General features: G+C 40.5%; 1 pseudogene; it reads left to right on the forward strand.

Annotated features, from left to right (window-relative positions):
- The first annotated feature begins 13,855 nt into the window (after nucleotides 1-13,855).
- LOC117721848 (large ribosomal subunit protein uL16-like) lies at nucleotides 13,856-14,486 on the forward strand (annotated as a pseudogene).
- Nucleotides 14,487-17,369: the final 2,883 nt, after the last annotated feature.

The following is a 17,369-nucleotide window of genomic DNA, read 5'->3' on the forward strand; positions in this document are numbered from 1 at the left end:
TCAGTACTAATGTTTACTACCTTAGTCATCAACAGCCACACAGAGTAGGCAGCATTTATCTGTTTAGCTCAGAGTGAAATTTTATGTTGATGAATCTCTAATGGGATAGTTGTTGCCTGCATCAAGACAATTATCATAGACACAAACTAATACACAAAATACATACCAGAAGTGGGCTTATATTTAGAGGGTGCTCTCACACCATGAAACAACAACCTAAAAGTCTACCTAGGGCTACCAACTAGCACAGACTACTCTTCATGCCTATAAAAATTTAACAACTACTGATGAGAATTCTGGGAAAGAAGTTATGTCAGAAGAGAATGATTGAGATTAGAACTACAGTCATGTGGAAAGGTTGAATGTTGTAGGCCCAGAAGCTAATAGTCTTATCTTGGGCTAATTTTCACTTCCTTGCCTACTTCTGTATGAAAACTAGTATCTTGTAAATAGATTTAAAAGCAAATACATACATACATACTTGTTTTCAATCTATTAACTTAGCAGATTTGTACTTTCCATCAACCCAAAACCTTAGAATGTCTCCAGATAACACCTGAGGCTTACAGATAATCTCCCATTGTGAAGATAAAATTTGAAAGCAGTGTTGAAACATTCATGGTCAGCAAAGACCACCAACAATTTGTTAAATTTAGTCATAATAAAATATTAAGTCCCTACAGGGGCAGGGTGACCAAAAATAAAGGCATGCAAGGGCGTGCCCAGACAAGTCTAAACAAGCTCAAGTGAGTAATGGGCTATCTGGTGTTTACCTCTCTCTCCCTCCCTTTCTGGAAGGTCCTAGGTGCTGCAAGTTCTGCCAGTTCTACAAGTTGCTGATGTTTGAAATATCCAATCATGTGTAGCCGCGCGAAAGTGCAACCAATCATATGTAACCACGCCAAATTTTCCCGCTCTCCCCAACCCCTACCGATAAATATCCCAAGTTTCCTGGGTCCGGGGTTGGAATCTCTATCTCCTGCGTGAGATATGTTCCGGCCCGAGGGCCCTCGTCATTAAACCTCCTCTGCAATTGCATCAAGATGGTTTCTCGTGTGTCTTTGGGTTCATGCAGGTCCGGACTTGGGTGAGGGTCTTCATTTGGGAGTCTTTCACCATCTCACTGTATCTACCTCATGTGATGATATTGCCTTGAATCGGGCCTTGGTTTATGACTTTCCTTATTTTGTAAAATTGTGAAGCTTCATTAACCTGCTTCCAGCTTGGAACATGGAATCTGGAGTAACCTAAATCTATCTTGCTGCAATATATATATATATATATATATATATATATATATATATATATATATATTCAAATATATTTCTAGAATAAGCTATCTTACCCTGTAAGGTGAGAGCTCTAGGTTAGTTTTTTTTGCTTGTTTTTTGTTTGTTGTTTTGTCAGCACAATAGAAAATGCTCCAAAATTTAGCTTGATTCAAATGTAAACAGACAAGGTCCTAAGAACTTTAGCCCTGAGTCTTTAGTACACAAGAGCAGTAGCCCAACCGTTAATCATTCTTCAGATGTTAGAAACAGTTCATGCCCTATCAACTGGTAATATAATGTAAACCAAGAAAGTCCAAATGGCTGCCACACTTCAGTTATAAAGGTATAGATGAAAAATCTAAACCTGGGGATGTCAAGTCAAGCTGTATAGAGAAGCTCTCAAAGTGATTTATTCTGCCAAGGAAACTGTAAACGTTCTTGCAATATAGCCAGAAATTGTTCTGCAAATGTCTCAACCAAGCCTCAGAAAATAGCAAGCATTTTAAAGCACTTGGTTTCTCTCAAGACTTCTTTATAAAGCAGCACAATGATGACAGCAATACAGTGTCCAGACCTTGAGAGCTTAGAGCTTTCCAGATCATAAGACTGAATAGCTAGTATGCTCCTCACAAATCAGGCCAGGTTAAAATTTAAAGTCATTTTTCGTTATGTGCATTTATGGGCAACCAACATAGGAGGATGGGGAAATGGGATAAAGTTGCCAGCAGTTGGTGCTGTCAGTTGGCCCTGGATTTAAAGGACACTTCTAGGGAGGTACAAGTGGACTAGAGGAACAGCCAAAGTTTACTATTCAACAGCTAGACGCCACACAGTGTTGGGGATTTTATGTTAGTGCCAGGTTGGGGGCCCATTTGCCAAGCATGGTTTTCTGAGTTTGCTCTCTGTGATTTGTAGTTCTGGATACTGAAAGGTCTTGGGTGTGGGGTTCTAGACTGATACTGACTCAGATTGTTGAGAGTAAGATATTTATTGCAAGAATTATTAGTGTCGTGTTTTATAAAAAGAGAGGAGGAGGTATGTTTGTTGGTGTGAGGGAAGGGGACCCATGCTGAGGCATCCCTTCCTCCTGAGTTTATTTAGGGTATGTGGGGAGTGGAGGGGTAGTAAAGACAGAGAAAGGCAGGCAGAGAGGGAGGGAGAGAGAGGGGAGAGGAGAGGGAGAGGAGGGGGGTGGGAGGAAAGGAAGAAGGAGGGGGGAAGGAGAGGGAGAGAGAGATAAAGAAGCCAGCCATGAGCAGGTGGAGGGGGGGCGGTAAGAGGGTAAGAGAACAAGAGCAAGAGGAGAAGGGAAGAGAGCAAGAGAGAAAGGAGGAGGTAAGTAGCCCCTTTTATAGTGAGTCAGGCACACCTGGCTATTGCCAGGTAACTGTGGGGCAGAGCCTAGACGAAATGCAAACAATTATTGCTGTGGGCAGACGGCCAACATAGCAGGGAATCTGAGGAAAATCAGACCCACAGGATTGTGAATGCTATTCTTATTGATCTCTGAGGAAGAGGGAAGATTTCAGAGAATACGCATGTACCAGGCTGTCTGGATCCAACAAGAGACAAAGAAGATGTGGGTGGGAATTACTTTCCAGTACTCCAGACAACCTTCACACCTGTGCCAGTGGCACAGGCCTGTTTCTGTCAACCCCAGCAGGGTTTCCAGCCTTCCTCCTTGCCAACCTGTTTTTCTCTTATGTTAATGCTCTAAGCTTTGCCTAAGGCTTTCCTCTTTGCTCAGTACCCCTGCCTTGCTGAGAATTCCCCTACATTCTAACCACGGGTGCTTTCTTAGCAAACCACTGTGCAGCTCGTTGCCTATGTCAAAAAGTACTACTGGCAGCTTCATGACATAAACCCACTGCCTCAGTTTCCCTATATTCCAAAGAAATCAGGAAACAGAAATTGATAAGGAAAATTGGGTTCACTTTTGGCAAGAACTGAGGAGAGAAATTCATTCGATTTCCTTTCCCTCTCCTGGGGCAAAGTGACAGTTTTATCAAAGAGATGAAACAAAAAAACTAGGAAGTATTCATATGCTGATCTGCAAGATGAGCTGTCAACTATGTGCAACTTCTCCCCAGGAGACACATTCCCCTTCTTTTGGTATCAGTGGTTCAGCCTGTTCTCTACCCATCCACTGATTCCTGGGTGCTGTAATTCTTTAAGGCCTATGTTTCACTCTGGGAAAGTCTTCGAATTTGTGGCAAGATTACTTTCAGAGTGAATAGTCCCATTTTAGCCATCCTGTTCCAAGCATTAAAAATCCTGCCAGGTATGATGCTAAATGCTTATTAGCTTAGCTACTAGAAAGTCAAGGAAGCAGGACCACAAGTTTGGAGCTATCTGTCTCAAAATGAAATAAAAAAGGGCTTAATAACTGGTCAGCATGTAAAGGTGCTTAGGGCCAAGCCTCTGAGTTCAACCCTATTTGGTAGGAAGAGAAAGAGAACCAACCCCAGCAAATTGTCCTCTGACCTATACATGAGCTCCATCGCTTGCATGTGTGCATTCAAATGCATAAACACATAAACACACATACACACACACACATAATTAAAATGCAATTTCATCTAAAGAAGAATTTGGGGTATGCATACCTCAGTAGTAGAACTTTTGCTTAGCAGATGCAGGGTTCTAAAGTAAATGTTTAGTGCCATGGTTTGTGCTTTATAAAAAGCCAGGACTAGTATACTTCTAAGTCCCAGGAGTCCCAGGGACAGAGCATGATGCTTGATTACAAAGACAATACATATGGCCAAGGGCAAACAAGAGTCTTTTGTAAAATATATCTGTAGCAAATATTTTTTAAAGAATAAGAGGTTAAATGTGCATTTGCCCTCCTGTGTCTTTAAAATGCAATTTCTTTAAAAATACTCCACCACCTCTCGCTCTTCCAATCTTTCTGCCTCTTTAGATCCATTAACCTTGAGGAGACGTATAAGGGTCCATGATTCACCTAAGAATAATACTCTGAACTCAAACAGTATGTAAACACAAAGAGTGTTTTATTCTGCAGAAGTCCAGCATGCTGGGGGCTCCCATTACTGGAATAGAAAGACACTCACGTGAGCATGCAGGCCTGGTTTAATGTGCATTAGAGAATTCCAGCATAGGTGAACTCTATATTAATCTTTTAGGTCCATCCCTGTGGACATTCCATTACCCTGGGGTGTGGGGGCTGGAAACTTCCTGGGGGATATCTGGAAACTGCTGACCCATTGTACTTGCCTCAAGCCAGGCGGTGGGGCAGCTTCTGAGGCCAGGACGTGCTTGGAATTGCCCAGTTCTTGGAAACAGCCTAGCCTTCTCAGAGGAATATAACAAAGACATCCCATCCAGGACTGAGTACTACAACTACAGTCTCTCCCTCCCTGCATAATGTCCAGGTGTGGGTCTCTGTGTGAATTATCATGTAGTACAAGAGGAAGCTTCTCTGATGAGGAGGGCTGAGCAATACACAAAACATGTGCAAGTTCAAGCCAGACAAATCCTAGTACTGAGTAGGGGAAGTAGGCACAAAGTCCCACCCTTAGCCAAGAAACTTTTTGACAATGAGAGCTGCTTGGACAGGAAAAATCAGCTGTGTATATGACCCTTCCTCCAAGGCTCCTGACTACTTAGCCAACAAAAACATCAGGTGCCATGTTTTTTAGTTGTTATTTTCTTCTGTTTTTGTTTGTTGAGAGAGAGAAATGGAGAAAGTCTTGAAAGAGCTGAGGACTGGGAAGGAATGTGATTAAAAGGAATTTCAAGAGGGCTAAGAAAACAGATCAGAAGTTAAATGCCTTTCTGTTACCCTGCTAATTAAGATTGAAGTCTAGCATTGACCAGATAGACAGAGCTCAGTGCAATATGGAAGAGTCCCTTGATTGCAGGGCTTTCCCTTCTCTGACCTTGTCTGGGGAGTTCACCACCACCACCACCACCACCACCATTATGCCTCTACCTGAAGAATATCAAACACCCTTGATTAAGATTACAGGTTCAACTTCCTTTCTCCCAATAAGAACCTGTTCAGCTAGCACCTGAGATTCCTAAAATGCTTCCCCATGCTAATGAGGCATTTCAGTACCCTAAGGCCTCAGTCAATACCCATCCTGGAGGTTTCTACCCCCAGCACCCCAAATTGTATAAGTGATAAGCCTTGAATTACCCCCAGTAAAGTTGATCTGCCTCCCTGTAGCTGATCCCGGTTTCATTATTCACCATACATACTCACAGGGCTTCTGAACCCACCTCTTCTACCCATGTCTGTTGGCTCTGATTCCTTTCCCAAGTTGACCATTACTGGCCAACAATGCCAAAGGGCAGGGCAAGTGACAGCTTTCTGTACAAGGAAGAGGATCAGAGCTTAGATCTTCAGAACCCATGTAAGGCCAGGTGGACACGACTGCTCACTTGTAATACCAGCTCTGTAAGGCAAATATCTGGAGCAAGCTGGCTAGCATTTGGGTTAGGTTGAGAGGCCACGCCTTTTAAAGAAATAGGGTAATGATCAATTGAGAAGATTCCCAACATCAATCTCAGGTCTCCATATATACATGCACAGTTGAGCACATACACCTGTATACAAATTCCTATGTACATAAACATGCAAACACTCAGGAACACACCACGTACACATGAAAAAAAGAAGAAAAACTTCAAGAGAAAGAGATCTGTGGTCATCCAAGTATTATCTTGGAATTGGAGAGAAACACGGATCAGAAACAAAGACAAAAAAAAAGTGAACACTATTCTTGTCTGGACCATGAATTGTGTTTGCTTTGCATCAAAAGAATGAATGGCAGACAGGAAACCAAATATAAGAAGACCTGAAGAGCACAGACACATACTTCTTTCACAATAGACCTTGCAGTCCTAGACCATCACAGCTAGTTTTCAACTCCTTCCACATAATAGAATAAAACAAAAGCTCCTTCTGTGTATGGAAGAAGCTATTCTAGAGAAAAACACTGGGTAGGTCATGACTCACCACCCTAGCCATTTCAGTTATGCAATATACCAATAGCTGGTTCTTAATTAGCTTGCACAATGTTGTTAGTGGAGCCAAAAATTACTGTGCAGATGTGTACCTTCTTCCTGGTATGTTATGACAGAGATAGAGCCCATCGTTCTGGATTATAACCAAAAGAAAGAAGGAAAGAAAGAAAGAAAGAAAGAAAGGAAGGAAGGAAGGAAGGAAGAAAGAAAGGGAACCTAAGAATGGGAGGATTATGTACCCAAATCTGAGATTGCATATAAATCCTTAACCTGGGTACCTAATGCTACTAGCGTGTAGCAACAAATGGCTAAATGGCTAGATAATATAGAGGTAATATTTCATCAGGAAATTAATTCCTGAAATCAGAATTCACCCACTCTCTAAGCCTCATTATTCTCAGTTCATGTTTAGTTCATGTGGATAATAAACTTTCTCATTTCTCCTTCAGAATCCCCTTCAGATAAATAAAGGGCTAATCTTTCCCCGACAGTCATCACTGATCGCAGCCTTCTCAGCATGACTACCTCAATTTAATCTCCATATAGTTGGAAAGAAGTTTTAAAGGTTACTTTTTAAAATTAACAATAATGTTTGGGTTTATGAGTTTTTATGTGCACCATGTGGGTGTGTGGTGACTGTGGGGGGCAGCAGAGGGTGTCAGATCTCTTTGAGCTGGAGTTACAGGCAGTTGTAAGTCATTCACTGTTAGTTCTGGGATCTAAACTGAAGTCCTCTATAATACCAGAATATGTTTTTTTTAACTGTCACCTATTTGCCTCTCCAGTCCCTAGATTTCTCTCTTGATTAGAGATATTCAATGTAAGATATTTGTGCCCACTTCCTCCCGTATCTCTCCAACCCTACTTTTTCTCTCGTTTTTCTGCTCTCCTAAAAACCTTATGGTTTTAATTTATGACTATGTGTATGAATCTGAAGGAGATTTTTGTGCACGACATGTGTGCAGGTGCCCACTGAAGCCGGAAGGCATTGAAATTTTTGGAACTGGAGTTATAATAAGTTTCAAGACACCTAACATGGATGCTGGGATACTAACTGGGTCCTCTGAAAGAGTAGTCTGTGTTCTTAATGACTAAACCTTCTCCCTAGCTTACTTTTCTTTACTTGTGATTTATAAGGAGGTGTCTGTCTCTAAACTTTTAAGTTATCATAGAGTAAATGAGAGAGAATTTGAAACTCTTCTACAAATTGTGGAGACATCTGTTACCCAGGATTATGATGAGCATTTTTATGGTCTTCTGGCACAGTCAGTCAGTAGAAATTATTACAAGGCTTGAACTTCACTAACAATATGGCTTGGAAAATTATAGCATCAATTCCTAATCATATTTGGACAGGAGTTCAGCTTACATAATATGGTCTTAATATTGTTTATAAGAACTTGTTGGAAGATAACTTTGTTTTGATGAATTAAACATTCTTTTAGCTGAGTTCTGTTAAACAAATATGGATAAGCCACAGAGATATAAAGATTTATTGAATAATACTGACAATCACATCAAGGTTTCTGTGCTTTGTCTTTAACTTTTAGTATAAATCCCCTTGCTATTTCAAATTATTTATTATTAGAATGATAAAGTAAATGGGGGTTTTCTGTAATGAGTTTAGTTTTTACAACTTGTTCCTGTGATTGCTAGAAAAAAAACTTGTTTTGATCTTGGTAAAGTCTTTTTATTTAATTATTATAGATATTCAGGAAATATTTATCAAAAAATTCTTCCTTGCATTTTGGGAATAAGTTCATACTGGGATGATGATTCTTTTTGGATATGCCAACAAAATTAGATTTGTATGTCTGTGATAAATTAATGAACATATAGTCATTATTAATAATATTCTTTCTAAGGCTGAAAAAACTGAGGAGGTGGGCAACCCTGTAGGAAGACCAGCAGTCTCAATTAATCTGGACACCCGAAATCTCTCAAATACTGGACCACCAAAAAGGCAGCATACACCAGCTGATATGAGGCTCCCACACATATACAGCAAAGGACTGGTGGGTCTGAGTTCCATCAGAGAAGGTGTACCTAACCCTCAAGGGACTGGAGGCCCCAGGGAGTTTAGAGGTCAGGTGGGGTGGAGGAGGGTCAGGGGTGGGAACAGCCTAGTGGAGACAGGGAGGCCTAGTGGAGACAGGGAGGGTGGGTTGGAGGTATGGGATGTGGAACAGTCAGAGGGTGGATGCGGGGGGGGGGAATAAAATCTAAAGTGTAATAAATAAATAAATAAATAAATAAATAAATAATAAAAATTAAAAGAAAAATCTTTCTGCGTTGGACCGATAGATGACCTAGAAGTTAAGAACGCTTACTACTCTTGCAGAATCCCACCTTCAATTTCCAGAACCCACATGATGGCTCATGACTACCATTAACTCCAGACACAGAATATCCTGATCCCATTCCTGAATCAGTGGGCACTAGGTACATAGGTGATACACGTACAAACATGCAGGTACAACTCTTACACAGAAAATATTTGAAAAAATTCTAAAATGTCTTTTTTAAATAATATTTTTCTGCCTCTAATCAATTTCACAACTACTCATAATTCCTCCGTAACTTAGATCCAAGCCTCAGGTACCCTGATTATTCAAGGAAGAAACAAACTTGACTCACACTTATAACTGCAAGTCTAAAGCTCCCATTAAAGCCTGTGAATTCTCAAGGGTCTATCCAGCTAGGCATTTTAATAAGAAAACTGGATTTTTGTCCTCAAAAGAATTCTCATATCAGTTACTAAGAATACATTCCCTTACTGAGATCTTTGAGTATAAGCCCCTACTTAAATCTCAGGGAAGCAGTTTTATACAGATAGGAAACTATCCTTCAAACCTAAGTCACAAAGGCACACATGTTAAACTTCACTTGTTCCATTGGAGATTATCCCTCTAGGCTGAGATCGTATTGAGTAAAAATTATATTTTTCATAGCCAAGAACTTGTAGAGCCTATGCTTATTATATAGATGTCTATGTGTTAGAAGCATTACACAAAAAAGAATATGTAACATTCCTACTTCTGGCTATCACGTGGAAGTTCACTGTCCCCGCTCTATAGTTCACAAAGGCTCCAGCAGCTCAATGAGGCAGAAAGAAACAGGCAGTCTTACTGCATTTCCTCAGATGCTCCATATTATGATTTGAATATGTGATGCTCCCTGTGCCTGCTTGGTCCCTAGTTGGTGGTGCCATTTTGGGAGGTGGTAGAAATATTGGGTACAGGATCTCCCTAGACTCAAGAGTCTAGTGGAAGAAAGCCAATAGAAACACACACATGAATGTCTGGACCCCTTTTTCTCATTCTCCCTGTCCTTGATATGAAATGTAGTGTCACACCCTCTCTGCCACGACGGACTAAAACTCTGAGCTAAATAAAGCTTCCTCTACCTTGTGTTATGTCAGCAATGCAAAATCTGGCTCATAGCAGAGGCTCACACCTCGTGGAAAATTTACAGTCCATTCTTTGCTCCCAATGGGATTCCCTACTTTCTTTTCCATGCTACCACGTAACTTGTGCACTCATAGCTTTTGTTATTTCTTGATGATCTCACTCCTATTAGCATATAATCTCCCAAAGAGCAGGCATCTGTTTTCTATACAGCCCAGTCTCTCCTCTACCTTTTCCTTATTCTCTGCTCCAACTGTGACTTTTCCCAGCGCTTTTCGTTCCCTCCTTTAACTCACCTTGCTCCTGTCTAACCTGTTGACCCATCTCTCAGTCCACTTTTTTCTAACTCATTAGTTAATGCTTCCAGTACTTCTTGTGTAATTACTCATCTTCAAACACATAATCAGCCTGAGCTCCCTTAGGTTTTCTTCTAGATTATACTTACCTTTTCCTTTCATTTCTGCCTGCCCCTCCTTACTGAAGTTTCTATTAGTCCTTCATCATCTCTCTAGTTTGGGTCTCAGGTACTTCCTGTTTCTTTCTTAGCTCAGTGCTCACTTTCTTCTGTGTAACCTCTGTAATTTTCTTATTTCTAACTTTGTACTGAGATGTAACATAAACCTTAACCGTTGGCCTGCTACTCTCTGTCACCATTTCCATTTTCAGAGGTCTTAAATACTATGTTTACAAAACTATTTCTTCTGTAGCATTGCTCTGCTGAGCCTGTCAGAGAGTAGTAGAAGGTGAGAGATGGGTAGGACTCTGGGAAGTACCTTTTCCAGTTATTTCATTTAAGAGCAAGTCCCTGAAACTAGTGTCACCATCAGATGAAGGATGAGAGCTCAGGTGGCTGGTGTCTTCCATTTTGCTAGAAGCCTGGAGAGAATGAATTTCTTAGTCTCGCTTCTACATCTTTTTTATGTTGTTTATAAAATTGTTAAACCTCTGTGAGTCATGCATTCCACTATGACTAAAATAAGACATTTTAGCACATTGCCTCTAAAGTTCCTTTAAATGTCAACTGTTCATTGATCTACAGTTCTTTGATGTGTACTGCAGGATTTCACCACAGGATCACAGTCAATTTTGTAGAGCCAGCTCATTTGTCTAGGGAAATGCTAATTTCAACATGAACATTACTTATCCTAATCAATGTCACCAATGTTCGCATAGTATCTTATTATACCACAGTTTTGTGCTTCTCCAGTTCCAATGGCCCATGGTTTCTCCTTTTTAAAGATTATTATTATTTTATGCTTATGTGTGTATGTATGTGCATATGAGTGCAGGTACTTTTGGAACGACAAGGAAGATGGTGTAACAACTAAAGCTAGAGTTAAAGGAGGCTGCAAGCCTCCTGACAAAGGTGTTGGTAAGGGGGAATGATGGTCTTGTAAGAGCAAACATTCTTCCCCAGTGAGTAATCTCTCCAGCCCCAGACTCATAGTTTTCTCAAGTCAATTCAGGATGAGTACTTGGAATAACCCATGACCTTAAGGATCACAGGCTATGACCATCCCTGGAGGAAAAAAAAGAAAAACTATCAACAGCAAAAATAAACAAATCTTGAGTTCTGTTATCTTCTTCCAGAAGTAGGTATAGAGTCCGTCCCTCTGGTGTTCAGCAATCTCTCCAGATTTTCAATACCTCTGTACACGTACAACCTCCCACCTTGGGCCTTCCAGATGTTTGTCCAACATTAAGAGATACAAACTATCATGTCTAGGCAATTATAATGACTCACCTAGACAGCTCCTGAGGCAAAGAGACACCAGCTAGCTGACTCACCTTGAAATTCAAATACGTTTAGAACTGTTTGGAGATTTCGTTGCATTAATGATGGACCAAAAACTTAGGAAGCATACTCCGTAAGTATTTGAAAATTAATGTTCTGTGGGACAAGCATGACTGATAGAAGATGGGAGAAAGCAGGTGGCTGGCAGCTAAAATCTACTTAAAACTCCTCTTGCCTCTATTTGATGGTTACAAGCCAAAGTGATTCCATATAGCCCTTCCAAAAACTTCTAATGTGGCTGAGCAACCATCTGTGTTTCCTACAAAGCTGTGACCACCTAGTGTTTTATATTTATTCCCTCTCTGTTTCTCATCCATTTACCATCATTATTGCTTCTCTAGGATGTCATCTCCAAATAAAATGTTACCAAATATTTTTCCTCTGACTTCTGGCCTCCTGAAAATTCATATCAAAACTGATATCTAATAATCTCCAATCCTTCTCCTGTCTTGTTCTTAGCCAGTTATTCCACCATTACACTCTGCCCACGTTTTTCTATAATATCGTTTTCATCTCTTTTTCCTGTGGCCCTTTGAAAGTCCTCATCTTTGTTGTGTACTTACTGCTTTGTGGAATAATATACAAGTCTAACCCAGTCCTTTCTCTTCTAAGTGTTGGGTCCCTCAAGTCCACTACCCACTGTAGCCAATTTAAACTTCTTGAAAAAATATCATCTCTGTTTTATTTCAACAAACTCTTGCAACTCCAAAATATTTTATATCATGATAAAATACTTTTCTTATAATAATATGCTCTTCATGTATCTCACCTACTAATTGAGTCAGCATATTCCTCCATTATGTCTGTATGTCTGTTCTCTATTCCAAAATAAATAAATAAATAAATAAATAAATAAATAAATAAATAAAAAACAGACCTTGTGTTAGATAAGGGACATGGCACAGCTGTACTCACTGAACACGTGTTCCTTCTTGAAGCTCTTGTGCATCATGTATGTTATTTAACTACCTATGAAGGTAAGTCCCGTTAAGAACTTGACACTGCATTATGCATTAGTAATGTGCTAAGTAAGCATTACATCTTTTATCTTGAAATCCTGGCTGGACCTAAATTAGAGAGAATAAGACACTGAAATATACAATTTCGTATGAGCATCAATCCCCAAATATCATGGCAGTACAGACCCTGTATTACTCACGTGGGTCTCTATATAACCCAGAGTACTGCAAATGCAGTCATATTGACTTAACAGAATAGTCATTCCCTTGAGAGAAAATGTAGGATCCCTTCTGAAAGTATCTAGAGTACTGGGAGAGTTCTAACTGTTTCTTTACTTGGTCTCCTATACAACCCTCACTTTGCTTATTTGCTGATATGGCAGTGATATGAAACGAAGGAAAGAACAATGAATATGAACATAACCCTTATCAATAGTCCTACTTTGTAGCCCACAGAGATCCAAGAAAATAATCAGTAAAAGCATTAAATGAAAAAAAGGGAAAGAAAATGAGTTAAGAAATTTCTTATTTTCTCCAAATGACTCAAATCATGCCTCCTTCATGAAACTTCTTCCAATTTCCTTTTTCATTATAGAAAAATATGAAGTTTCCTAAATTCCATTGTTGGCTTCTGAGGGAATCCTTATTAGGTACTTATTAATTTGTTATCTTACATGGAAACCCTCTTTCAAAGTTTGTATTCCTATACAATAAACTATAAGTTCTTGGAAGACAAACTAGTGTTTTATTCTTTTTTATTCTAGAGTTAACAGAATGTCTGTGCATTTTCCATTTCCTCTTTAAAAAATAAAAATAATGCAATTATTGGAGATTAAGAATTATGGAAAGGACCTGGGCAGTGGTGGCACATGTCCTTAATCCCAGAACCCAGGAGGCAGAGGCAGGTGGATCTCTGTGAATTTGAGGCCAGATAGGTTTACAGAGCAAGTTCCAAGACTACCAGGGATAAACAGAGAAACCTTGTCTTGGAACAAAAAGAATTGTGGAAAGACAAAGTTTATACAAATTTTACTTTCTAATGGTGACAAGTAAGGAAGTTTTTGTTGCTGTTTCGAGGCTCTTCACAAATATGCATAAGATTATTAGACAAATAAGGAACATAAAACTGGTAAATAAATATGATAAAATAAGATAATACATTAAATTGAAATAAAAAAGTAACAGAACAGGGACAGGAGAGGTGGCTGCTCTTCCAGAAGTGATGGGTTTAACTCCCAGCTCCCAAATGATTGTTCACAAATATCTGTTGCTGCCAAAAAGATAGAACAAAAGGAAATAGTAATGTGTTAGCAACCTTTGAGATGGGCCTTAAGAACCACTGACAAGGTATACAAGGCTCTCCCTTTAAGAGCCCATAGTCCATTTTGCTGCTGGTGGTAGGCATGCATGGCTGAGGTTCCTGCTGTCACCATGGGTTGTCCGGCTCGCTGTTACCAGTACTGTAAGAACAAGCTGTACCCAAAATCCTGCCTAGGGGGTCCCAGATGCGAAGATCCGCATCTTTGACCTGGGTTGGAAGAAGGTGAAGGTGGACAAGTTTCCACTCTGTGGCCGCATGGTGTCCGACTTCTCTCCTCTGAAGCCCTGGAGGCCACACTTATCTGTGCCAACAAGTACATGGTGAAGAGCTGTGGCAAGGACAGCTTCCACATCAGAGTGCAGCTGCACCCCTCCCATGGCATCCTCATCAACAAGATGCTGTCCTGCGTGGGCGCTGACAGGCTCCAGACCGGCATGCGAGGTGTCTTCGTGAAAACGCAAGGTACTGTGGCAAGGGTCCATATCGGCCAGGTCATCATGTCTATCCTCACCAAGCTACAAAACAAGGAGCACGTGTTCGAAACCCTACGCAGAGCCAAGTTCGTTCAAGTTCCCCGGCCGCCAGAAGATCCACGTCTCCAAGAAGTGGGGCTTCACCAAGTTCAATGCCTATGAATTTGAAGTCAAGGTGGCTGCGAAGCGCCTCATCTCCGATGGCTGCGCAGTCAAATACATCCCTGAACGTGGCCCCCTGGACAAGTGGTGAGCCCTGCATTCCTGAGGACTTTGCTGACAGAAAAGAAGTAATGATGAGGTTATAGTTTGAAAATGTTAATTGTTCATAGAATATAGAATGTTACATTGCATAGTATAGAACATTACAATGGGAAGCACCTGCCTTAAGGAACAAAAAGAACTGCAGTTTATAGAGAAAGAATTTGCTATTTAGATCCATGTACTTTTAAATTTTGGGGGTATACTGTAGTGTAGCAAACGTTTTGTCTTGATGGTATAAATGCTACTATTATCTTGGATTAACAGTGTCAAGAGGAGTTAGAAGATGTGTGAAAAAATCCTTGTTTAGAGAAAATTAAACATGAAAATTACATTTCAAAAAAAAAAACGTCCATAGTCTACAGTGCTATTGTGGATTTGGTCTGATGCTCGTATTATGTTAATTGGGTTCCCAAAATTGCACGAGAATCTGCATGTAAGACGCTGAGCATACCTGCCCCCATTGAATTTGATTGGTAAATAAAGTTGCCGGTGGCCAATGGCTGGGCAAGGAGACTGAGGTAGGACTTTAGGATTTACAGGCAAGGGGAGCAGGAGAGGAAAAAGAATTTAGAACCCGCCATACGGGGAAAGGAGAAAGACCAGTCCTGAGAAGTGTAGGACAGAGAGACAGCCAACATGTAACAGATGGGGATCATGGCGGGGGGGGGGGGGGGGGGGGTGGAAACAGGCCTGGGTCGGGGCGACCAGGATGGAATATAGGTTTTAGTAATAATTCAGGAATATGAAAGGAGAGAGTTTGTCATGTGAAGTTTGGAAAAACCCAACCACTGAGGTGTTTAAGGCGCATTACTGTAGAAGGCGCTCTCTCTCTCTCTCTCTCTCTCTCTCTCTCTCTCTCTCTCTCTCTCTCTCTCTCTCTCTGTGTGTGTGTGTGTGTTTCATTCAGAAACCCAGAACATTGAGGCAGGTGGTGAGAAATTCCCACAGCTGCTGTCGCTGCCAGGGCAATTTAAAAAGGATTAATTGGCCTACTCCAACATATTGTAGTGTGTCTTATACAAACTACAACTCTTCCTTGAGGACACACTTGAATATGCCTTACTTTACTCTCTCTTGGGAAGCGTGTACTCATTCTTGCCTGTCCTTTTTTGAGTGCCTCTTTTTCCACTCAACGCTCATGCAGATATAGAGTGGAGATGACCCAAGAGAGAGTCTATACATGCTGCAGGCTTTCCAATAGCCGCTTTATTAATCTTAAAGCCAATCTTATTATCAATACCATCATCACTTTGAATTGTATTGAGCATCATATCCCTTCTGATATACATCATACCAAATAATGAGTTCTTCATTGCAAAAATGGACTTTTTTTGTGCATATCTTTAAGCCTTTGTTCATCGATTCAGCAAAATCCACAAATAAGTGCCACTGTTTTCTAGTGTATTTGATGGGAAGGAATCACTGGAGCACCCGGATTATAATACGATCTGGATATATTTGAGACATTAAAGCATATGTGAATGAAGCTCTTAAAAAGTCCACTTTCCATAAAGTGCTAAACTCTGGTTCCACAGCATCATCATAACATTCTAGGTTGAATTTTGCTATATTCATGCTTTCATCTCTGTGGCTCTCTTCTTATTCACAATTTCTGCTGTCTTCTGTTTTTAAAAATTGTTTGAGATATTGGAAAGCCCTGTAGTTAAGTTTTTTGTTTACTCAGTTTCTTCCCATGACTGAGTATGGAGTTTGCATCCCATTATTATGATTATTTAATAAGACTGCATTGGATTACTTAGGGACATCCAAAATTATGTAAGACTGTGCTAAACACCATGGCATTTCCCCCTGGAGCTGCATCCATCCTGGAGGGGTAAAACTCTCTTTCCTGTTCCCAGGGTTCTGTGAAACCAGGACCACAGCCTCAGACCATGGTAACACTGACCTCAGAATTCTCGTGGTCTGACAGTCAAGGGAACAGTGTTCAGTCTCATTTTATCTTCAACTAGTTTAATAACTTTTAGATCTTCACTGAAATTTCGTGCTGCATGTAGTTTTCCTACATTGAAAACTCAATGCTACGACAATGACATTGAGATTCACGTACAATTCCAAAATGCCTTATTTTCACCTATTTAGGATTGCCCTCTAGCTCCACTGGATTGACTCACACTTACTTCCTCCCCTCAAGGTATGTATCCATTGCGGGTATAAAATTGATGGCATTCACTCTGTTTGTAATCATTAAGCTATTATAACTTATACATGTAATTACAGTGGAATCTTTCCCACTGTGTTTTAAAAGATGTCATAAAACTAGGTGAAAGTTAATAGTACACAAAACACAACAAAAGCAATGAAAATAAGAGATCTAGCTCCCTAGACATGAAGTAACAGCATCCTGGTGATACCGGTAAGGATGAAATTAACAAAAGTTTTCTCAGTTGAGTGTGGTAGAGAACGACAATAGTCCTAGTACTTGAAGCTGAGGCAGGTAAATCATGGGTTCAAGGTAAAATGGGCCTACAAAGCAATTCCTAGGCCAGCCATAGCTACAAAGAGGCATCATCCCTCAAATTCATCAGATAAATAAAAACTAAAATTAACAAAATAAGGTTCTAGGTGCAGGATAGCTGACAGGCTTACCAGTTTAGACATCACCCAGGCCCAGATTCAGGGCTTTGAGTTGGCCCACCCCAACATCTTCTCAATCAACGAACTGCTGGACCATGTGAAGGTGCTAGTCTTGCACATCCAAAGCTGCAGGATCTCCATGATACAGGGCACCAACAGGGTATCCAAGGGAGTCCCAGTGAGGATCCAGTATTGATAGTGTAGTAGAAGCCAGAGGCCTCAAACCAAGCCAATGAGCATTTATAAGTAAGGAAGTGTGGGAAAAAAGGTAAGTCATGGGGCATACTGACAT

The sequence above is a fragment of the Arvicanthis niloticus genome, chromosome 16 (genome assembly GCF_011762505.2).
Source record: "Arvicanthis niloticus isolate mArvNil1 chromosome 16, mArvNil1.pat.X, whole genome shotgun sequence".
NCBI lineage: Eukaryota > Metazoa > Chordata > Mammalia > Rodentia > Muridae > Arvicanthis > Arvicanthis niloticus.